Genomic DNA, 10,908 nt, shown 5'->3' with positions numbered 1-10,908 from the left:
TGAATTACTTATATGATTTTTATACTACTGAATGACAAATCTGTAATTATGTTGTGACCTTGCTGATTTCAGTTTTGTTGTGGCGTAAATTAGCCTCAATGGATGAACGAATTTCACTTCAATGTCTTCTGATAAAATGTGGGAAATTGAGTTGGGTTTTTAACTGTGTATGATATGTCTAATTTGAATTAGTATGGAATGAGTTATGAGTTAAAAATATAGCCTAGTACAAAATGGATTGAGATATGATATTGATTGAGTTTGATGTTGGTCGATTTTGCACATTGGTCTGTTGTCTTTTTTAGATCTGATATATTATGATACATAATTTTAAGTTGAAGTTTAAATGAAACTTATATATGATTGTGTTTTCTTCGAATTGTCACCCGTTACAAGCCATTCGGATGTAAAATGAATTTTATATGATTTTTCTACGAAAATTGCTCAAATCCACAAGAAACAGAGAACTTGGGTTTTTTATGTGTTCTTGCAGACATAATTTAGCCTATTAAATGATATTATTTGAAAAAATTTTGAGAATATGAAATGTAAAAAATTGAGTTAGCTTTCATTTTCAATTTACAGAACTTATTTTGAATCAAAGATGAAGTACTTATGATTGTTATACTACCGACATACGAATCTGGAATTATGTTGTGATCTTGCTGATTTCATTTCTTGTAGTGTGAAGAAAATGAGTCAAACTATTGTGAACTGATATTTGGAATTTATGAGCTTTAATTCAGTAAATTTGTTCAGTTTCGATGTAACTTATTTTGGTCAATCCCAATGGTTAGGATTTATCGGAGATTTCAAGGCATCAAATGTGCTATTGGGTGGAGATTTCAAGCCAAAACTTTTGGATTTCGGGCTTTCTAGGGAGGGTCCAACTGCTGGTCGTAATCATGTTTTAACTGCGGTATGTTCACTCTTGTAAAACTTGTATATACACTTTTTGTGCGAAGAAAGAAAATTTTCTTGCATTGTCTCTTGTTAATAAGATTTGGAACGAGCCATTTTCTTAATAGACACTATAAGTGAACCATGCAGAGAGAAGAAAATGGTAGTCGCCTCCTTACAAAGGATAAATTCTTAAATTTTAGGCGTACCATCTTTAAAATTTTAAACTTTTATGCTCTGAATATATATTTAATCACCGAAGCTCAACGAATATGTGATGCATTTTATTTTGTCCTTGGTCAGATGTTAAAATGTTGTGAATGATTTTATAGGTTCTATGTCATGTATTTTTCTATCCATTTAAGCTATAACTCATTTTGCAAAGGGAAAGTAGATGTGAAGTTGGTTTTAGTCAAACCCATTTGCATGGATCCGATGGCACTGCACGTTATAGTTTCTAATGACGAATTTGTAGGGGGGAGAATATAAATTGGTAGGAATATATATTTGTTTATCGAACACTTCTTGATAGTTGATGAACTTGACAGTGTATAAATTGTCTTAACTTAACAGTATATATGATTGTCTTATGCTTAAAATAAAAATGATAATATTTTCACGAGAATGAAAAATAGCAATAATCCCTCTATTTAGTTAAATATGTGTTCCTTGCCGAAAATTATCTTTGTTATTTGTAGAGAAAAATAAAATAATGTCCACCGAATCTCAAAATACAACCAACGTTGCTGATGATGCAATTATCTTTGTATTTGATAAGGTAGCTCGAGGTAGAGTTTGCGGATTGAGTTTTGGAGTTACACCTTCGAAAGTTGGAGCTTATGTAAAATAAAATGAAATATTTTCTAGTTTGAGGGAGATTTTTTTTTTTATTTTGGTTGTTGTAACTTCTTCTCTGTTGGTATAATGAAAAGACGTTTATTAACATTGCGTGTAAATTAGAGTTAATATGTGCTCAATTTGTTGTAAATATATGATTTTTCCGATTTTTATGAATGAATGAAATTTATTATTTAGTTCTTCATTTTAATTTATCTATTTAATTAGTTGGTTGAAGTTTCTGTTACATAGAAGTTTTCGGTTTTCGTTATTAAATTTAACGACAGCATGCATCACATGCTGCAAATAGTGTCTCACTTTCGATGGCACGTGGTGCACGCCGTTATTAAATTTAACGACGACATGTATCGCATGCTACGGATAGTGCCTCACTTTAGATGGCACGCGGTGCACGCTGTTATTAAATTTAACGACGGCGTGCATCGCATGTTGTGGATAGTTCCTTACTTTCGATGGCATGCGGTGCACGTCGTTATGAAATTGAACGACGCATGCTGCAGATAGTGCCTCACTTTCGATGGCATGCAGTGCACATCGTTATTAAATTTAACGACGTCGTGCATCTCACGCTACGGATAGTGCCTCATTTTCAATGGTACGCGGTGCACACTGTTCTTAAATTTAACGACGGCGTGCATCGCATGCTGCAGATAGTGTCTCACTTTCAACGACTTATAATTTTGAAATGTGCACGTAGCGTGCAGTGTGCGCCACAGATAGCAATCTGCGGCGCACATTGCACGTCGCAAAATGTCCTTTTTCTTGTAGTGATATACATATTCAGATGAGAAAAGAGCTTTCAGAGAAACTGAAGAAGACTGATCAAGCACACATGCATAGATATATTTGATCAAGTATAGGATTACTTTGTGCAAAAAAAAATTATCGAGTTGTAAACAGTAATAGATTAGTTTACTGAACACTATTGTTGTAACAAGAATCAGTCGAGGGTTGAGTTCTTGAGATAGAGTCTAGGAGTTCTTAAATAGGCAGTTGGGTAAGCCCTAATCTTGGATCGGGCTATTGAAAAGTATTGTGATAGTTAAAGTTTTCTAGAGTCAATCCTTTCGAATAGAAATAAGGAGTGATGTAGTAACTCGTACCCAAAATAAGGTGATTAAGGGATTAAACATAATTAATTAAATAAAAATGTAAATGGCAGTTTGGAAGCTACGTTCGGGAGATCAGAAGTTCCAGTGCAATCAAAAGCTCCGATCGTGGTTCGGAGGCTCCGAAAGGTGTCCGAGGATTGTTGTCATGCATGAGGTCAGCTTTGATGATGTCAGGTGATCGGAAGCTCCGAAGAGGTGATCGGAGGCTCCGATTGATTGTCGGCAGCCATCCAATGAATGACACGTGATTGGCGAGGAGAGATCGAAAGCAAGGGTTTGGACGCTCCGATCCGATCGGAAGCTCCAAACGGGCGATCGGAGGTTCCGATCGCCGTCTATAAATAGAGGGTCCGAGGCTCATTTTCAGTGCACCTTTCCTCTTTCTCCTCTCGTTTCCTAGTAGCTTTTAGGCATTTTTCTAGTCCTCTAGGAATATACCAGAGTTGGAAAGGCGTTCCAACGGTCGTACCTGAGCTGTGTCTAAGTAGTGGGACAACCGACAGCAGCGGGCTGACGATGGACGCGGGTATAGTTTTGGTTTTCTAAAAATATTTAGAAATATGTAATAGCTTAGTTAAGACTTTTAAAGCTTAAATAGTGATGAATGGATATTTTACGTTGTAGACGCAGTAGAGTAGACCCGTAGGCTTGAAACTATACTAAAAAAAAGAATTTTTTGGAGCGGTTTTTTAAGAGGGTTTTAAAAAATCGCTCTTAAACATCAATAAATAGCATCGGTTTGGACTAAAACGTTTCTATTGTCTTACCTTGTAAGAGCAATTTTTTAATCTCTCCTATTACAAGATTTTAGAAACGGTTTGTAAAAACCGGTGCTATCAACCGCTCCAACTAATATATTTTTAAGAGCCATCTTACTAATGCTTTTATTGAATACTATTAGAAGCGGTTTTCTATTGTACAACCGCTTATATTGCTTTAACTTCTTGAAACAACTTTAGACCGCTCTTATTGATTATATTTAGCAGTAATTTGTGTGAAGTGCAGCTGTAAACCGCTTCTATTGCTCAATCATTTTAGGATTGGTTTTCAAACTGCTCTTATTGAATATTTTTATCAACTATTTACGTAAAAAAACTGCTATAAAACGTTTTTTCTCCTTTATTTTCTAGGTTCGATTTTAAAAATGCTTTGATAAAAAATTTTGCCAATGAATTATGTAAATTACTGATATAATACGATCTTAAAATTTAAACAAATAGAGCCGATTACTACTAAAAAAAGGTGCATCTTCTTTTTGAGAGTTCATCACATAATAACTCTAAAGTTGAGCATGCTTGACTTGAGACACTTATAAGATGGATGACCGCCTAAAAAGTTTTATCATGGTGCGTGTGAGTGATGACATAAGCACGCTGAAAATACTTGTCTTGATACAGTGAGGATAGTCGTCAAATGACATAAGCACACTGGAAAGATCTGTTTTGATACAGTAAGGACAGTCGTCAAATCTGAGGCGTTACGTATTTTGTCTCTCTCTTTCTATCTAATTGAAAAGATATTAGTCTTAAATTACTTGATCATGTCACTTGGTCATGATCATGACCTCACATATTATATATGGTTTTCTATTTAGTCCGATCAATCAAATAGAAAAACTAATTAATCTCTACACTTTAAAATTCACACTCCGCTAAATACATGAATCCCAAATAACCTATAATTTTATTAGATCACTTTCAATGAACTTTATCTTATTTGACAATATGTAATACATAATTATTTATATATAACCTTAATCGTTGAATTTACTTCCGACAATATGAGTTTATACACAAATACTACATAAATTACTTTTCACAATAGTAGAAACAATGATAATATGTAAATTAACATTTTTATAATAAAAATCATGATAGGAGCAAAAAATTTTAAAAAATTTTAAAATAAGTAACGTACAAATTTTAATGGCAAATCTATTATATTTATTAATATAAATTAATTTAAACTACTATAGTGGTGTTTTTATTAATTTTAATTTTATAATAAAAATTACTGTTGAATAAATAATAAATAATTTAATAAATACCACCAGTAATTCTTTTATATGATTTTTTAAATTTTATTTAAACTTATTGTATAAAAAATGAGAAAAAGCAAAAGCCGATGCTTCATTAAAAGTGAACACCTTGGGAAAAAAACAAAAATAAATCATATATTAATCCAATTAATAAACTGGAAAAATTTCAAATACTTACGTTATAATTTAATTAAAACTTTTTCCTAATTAATTTATATTATATAAATTAAATCCTTTAACATACGGATTTTTACTATAATTGATAGGATCATAAATAATAAATATATTTCTCAAACTTTGGTATGCATGTCGGCAAAATTACAAGATCTTTCCATTTAAATTTTTTGGCCAATTTTAAATTTGATAAATTTAGCGGTGGATGGATAGATATGAACCGCCAAAAAATTATTTAATTTTTCCAAATCATTTCAAATGCAATCCCGCGATCGCCAAATCTGCGGAAATCAAGAAAAATTTAAGAGATAACCCTCTTTTTTATCTATGCCGTATTTGCTTTTGTTTTCCATAGGTGTTTTGTTCAATTTGATTTTTATTTCCAGTTACTAATTTTTACATATGAATCTTGCATAAAATGATTACACAACTATTATGGTTTAATCATTTCTACTATTATTCAACATAAAGAAATTATTTGTTTTTTTTTTCAGTTTAAAGGTCGTCAATTCATCTCAAATATAGCAAAGAAAACAGGAAATGATGTTAAATTTTATCTCGTAGATGATGGCTATGAAGTATACATCATACAACGTACATATATGCTCCATCAAGTGTACAGAAAAGTCATCGTTATTTTCTTCAAATATGAGAATGAGAAGACAACAAGAAAGATTTTGATGGAAGACAAATCGATTTATTTTATACAAGCACTTTGAGTGTTAATTTGTTTTTGTGAAGAATGTGGTTTGTCAATTCAATGTATATATATATTGAACAGTTTCATTTAGTTTATGTTGGTTCTTCTAGTATTGCTTTTGTGCAGAATAATTTGTTCATATTATATATTAATTTTGAGTATCGCGATGTTAAACTGAAGGTTTTTCTTAATTTATGAGTATATATATATATATATATATATATATTGGTTATTAATTGATGAATTTTATTTGAAAAAACATATATCAAATTTGCAATAATAAAAGAAAAACAAAAATAATTTCTAGATAACATTTATGAATGAAAAAAAATGTGATTTTATGATTGGCTCCGCAACAATGGATTTACGAGTGTATTTAAATTGCACTATTTTCAACGCTCAAAAAATGTTTCAATATTTATTGCTCTAGGAGTAATTTAAAATCATTCTTATATTTAACGGCTTCATGAGCGGTTTAGAAGTGTTGGTAAATTCTTAGCTGTAGAAGTTGTATGAAATTGCTCTTATATCCATGGCACTTAGGAATGGTCACAAACCCCTGCAATTTCTTTATATATAAGTGCAGTTTGTAGACGTACTTAAAACCGTGGGTTTTATGAGTGTTTTAAAACCATTTTTGTACCCCAAGAACTTCAAGAGCACCGAGCGGTTTAAACCATACTTGTATTCCTAAAATTAGACATGGTTAGTAGCCGGTCTTATATTAGTGGGCATGTAAGAGCGAGTTTAAACCGCTCTTATTGCGAACAATAAGAGCGGTTTTTCAAGTTTTACCATCGGAAAATAAAATCGTTTCTATAAATATAAGGACGCCAATAAGAGGAACGATTTTGAAACCGTTGGTAAAAGTTTAAGAGCGGCCAAAAACCGTTCCTAAAAGTCATTAAAACCGTTTCTATAGGCCATTTTTTTGTAGAGCTAGAGCGATGTTCTAGGATTTGATCTTCAATGTTAGAGGTACGTAAGTACTAACCGAGATAGCCGGCATGATATATATGCTTATATGTTGAATTAGCATGTGCTTGTATTCCTTGTTTTACTGTTTTAGCACATGCATGTTTTTATATACGGGACTGCATCTCGTGAGAGGTGAGTCATGACAGCTTCCATACGAGGGTGATACCTCCATATGGATTCGAGTCAGGTGAGGGGAGGCTCAGCCCCATGTTTTGTCTATAACTGGGAGATGCCGCGACGGCGGAGTAAACGCTACAGTGATAGAGAAATATACGAGTACCCTACGGAGTCGCTATCTGGCACGATACTGTGTATTCATTTGGCGCCCCTGAGCAGACTATTTTACCATGGTTTTAAAGTCATTTGCATGCTCATATTTGTTTATATATCATTTCTTCCGTATTGAGCGTAGTTTTTCATGCCCCTGTGTTTGGTATTTGGGATACCTTTGTGGTGGGGCAGGGCAGAGGCTTGACGATCCAGGAGGTTCGCACCAGGAGTGAGGCTGGTGTCAGAGCTGCAGAGTGAGTGTAGTGGATAGGGATTTAAAACCTTAATTAGATTTGGTTGTATCACATAATTTATGTACAATTTTATGATCATCGGTTGTATTCTGCCGATTGGATTTGTTGTATTTTACTTTCCACTTTTAAGCTTCCATTATTTTATCTCATGCACTATTTAAAACTCTGATTAGGTAGTGGATCCGGGTTGGGTCGCTACAGGTGACGTAGGAGAGTTTAGCTCCGAACATCCATAAATATTTGCGTTCTTATTTTTCTGATTACACACATTTCAGTCGATCACACTCACTTACACATAAATTCAGTCTGGTCATTTGATATAAGTTCTAATATGTTAGTTGGCATATTTCCGTACCTATTGTTTGTTTGCCAATTAAAATCGACATACGAGAAAGGAAACAGTTCAGTTGACCAATCTCAACTAAACTTAGTTTGATATCTTTGGTGGTCGACTGCTACAATACTTCAGTTTAGAAAGATCACACCCCTTCAACCCGATCCTATCAGACAACGTGACTGTTGTCGATGATTTTGAAGCCTTTTAAAGGCTTAAACACAGTGTCACCATAGATGCTCAGGTGATACACGACAGGCGAGTTGAATTTGAGATGGATCCACTCCCACAGACTAATATTTGGATGCCTATGTCCAAGAAGCCATGGAGATGTTCTCTACCATGGGTGTCCAAGAAGAGGGAGAAGAAGCTGAACTGGTCTTACGACCAGATGAAGAAGCATTTTTGGGTCTTAGAGACGACGGTGGAAAGAAAACCATCCATCTCCAGTGTAAGAAGATGACAAGGAGGCAGTGCAAAAGCCTCATCCCTTGACCGTTGTCTCGTTCTCGTAGGCTGCTTCTCACACTGCCCCAGTCACCTCGCCTACTAGTGTTTCTTCAAGTGCTCCACACCAGGTGCCTATTACCCCTACCTCTCCTCGATTTTATGTAGGTACTACTGTTGAGACTCCACTACCAGAGTTTCCTTTGACAACAGTGGATGAAGTGGTCAAGTCTATAACGAAATTTGAGCTCTTAAAAGACCAGTCTATTCACATGGAAATAGACGATGGTCATGGTCACAAGAGCCCATCTCTTGAGACTATCTTTGAACAACATCCGCCCACCAATCCCCTCGATTGATCATACCTGAGACCACACCAGCTACTCCACTTGTAATACTTGCCACTAAAGCTAAAGAAGCTACACCTCCTAGGACTCAAATCTCTTATGAAGAAATTCCTCCCTTCACTTCTCAGTCTTTTACTATTTCTCCATCGGTTGACACTGAAGAAACTAAAGATGCATCGCCTGTTCTCCCCACCAAAAAAGGCACATCTGGTTCTCAAGATATGGAACATAATGATGATAGCTCTAGTTCTAGCTCCGAGTCAGATAATGATGATGAAGCTGAGAACATTCAAACTACCTCTCAGGGTCAGACCACAACCACTTCGAATAAAGCACTGGATGATGCTGTGTATGATCACATGGAGGCCATCAAATGCCTCATGTTGTCACTACATGCTCATCTCTTCACAACATATGTAAGTATGTCTGACTCCCACAAAGCTATCATATCTAAGGTGTCTGCTGTGCTTCAAGAGGTTGAAGGGTATATAAAGCAAGTCAAGATTATAACAAGGATACCAACAATGCTATTGTCACCATATCTAGCCAATTGACTCAAACAAAATAGTGCCTTGACGCCAATATAAATTCCAGAATGGACACACTTCATGCGGCTTTGGGAGCTCAGATAGATGCCCAAATGGATACCATTCGAGCAGTTCTAGAGACACATCTTGATGAGTTACTCGATCATTTTTTCCAAGGGTGATGCCAAAAAGGTGTAAGATGAGCGTCACCGTGTGGAGGAGGCTGGATGTGGGGAAGAAGAAAGAAGAATAAGAGAAAAGAAAACGATGATGAAACTTCGGAGGTAGTAGTTTGTTTAGTAGGTAGATATACTTCGTTTTTTTTTTGCTTCTTTTACTAGTAGGTGTAATAGAATATTACTTCATCTCGACTTGTTTGCAATGCAATTATTTTTATCACTGAATTCATTCATTATTTTCTTTCGTTTACCTATTTTACTTGTAGCATAGGTTTTTTCATCTCCAAAAAGAGGAAAATTGTTAAATCTCTAACTTTTGGTAATAACAAACAATAAATCATTATCTTAGATCTTGCTACCTTTTCATGTAAAACATGTTGTCGACCACTTGCTTTGAAGATCACTTGCATGGTCACTTAGAGTCCCTCGCTTGCTTGCAGCACTCGCCTGGTTTCAAGTTACTCAACCAGCCACCACGACAAGATCTAATCGCCTAGTCCAGATAGTCCCTCGACCGTTCACACTTACGAGTATATATGTCACAACGGATTTTAGGAAAGTCTTCTTATCCAAGATACAAAGTTCACAGAGTTGTCTGCTGCTTTTCAAAAAATTATATTGTCAAGACATGCACAATCGAGAAAATCAGACTGTTGGAATGAGACTGAAACTGAAGTAGTTGGAGCGAGACTGAAATTGGAGCAAAACTGAACTTGGTGAAAAACTGAAATGGGTACTGTAACAATTTGGCAAACTTCAGTTTGGTTCGGCAGACTGATTTTGGCAAACTTCAGTTTGGGTAGTAGTTTGTCAAGAAAAACTGAATTGCCCAACTGGATGCATTGATCCGTTGATATTTGAGCAAAGTGATAAACATAAAGTTGTAGCTCTTTGTCTTTGATTTCCACAGCATCAAGAATCACTCAATTTGGATTTCATATGAGAGAGTTAAGCTCGAATACCAGACTGTGCCAAAAATTTTGCTTTGCATAATTTCAGTTCCAAACCAAAAACCCCAGTGCAGTTTAGTAGCTCCTTATGCTCCAATTCAGACTTTGACTTGTGAATATGATTATCATTGTCTTATCTTCGTAACGCATACTGAATCATTCTATTTGGATAACAGAGCTGCAAGATATTACCAAAATACCGGAACTGCTTGAGGTTAACTGCTTCAGTTTTATGCTCGACTGGTCTAGTTAATTTTGGTCTTGAGATGTCGATTTTATTTAGATAACATCCGTTTTAGCCCAACTAACATGAAATATGATATGTTTCAAATTGAGTCTTCTATGCATTTATCTTAGCGACTAATCATTTTCATCACTGAGTTGTGATATATCATCAAAACACTAAAGCTCGCCAGAAATTCAGTTTAGCTAAGTTTCAGTTTTGGATTCTATCTTGAGTTAACAACTTCACACTAGAATAAATATGTTATAAACACAATAATAAATGTTTTGATATCATCAAAACCAAGATTGATCATATTTTACAATCCAACTGAATTTTTAAATTACCATATCACCCCTTACATAAAAAATATTATAGAAAACACTTTTTAAATTTGTATAATTTTGGTATAATTCTATACATTTCAGAAAAAAAAAAACATTATTTAATATAAAAAAATTTAATATAATGTATACCAACTACTTGTGCAGACACTGTATGCCGCATAATCATAGGAAAAAAAACCATTTTGGTCATCTATTTTTACCAGTTTTCTCTTTTAATCCTCAAAATAGTCAAAATACTGTATTGATTCTCTAACTTTTAAATTTTAGCTA

This window comes from Henckelia pumila, chromosome 3 (genome assembly GCF_033568475.1).
Source record: "Henckelia pumila isolate YLH828 chromosome 3, ASM3356847v2, whole genome shotgun sequence".
Classification (NCBI taxonomy): domain Eukaryota; kingdom Viridiplantae; phylum Streptophyta; class Magnoliopsida; order Lamiales; family Gesneriaceae; genus Henckelia; species Henckelia pumila.
This window is presented reverse-complemented; position numbering follows the sequence as displayed.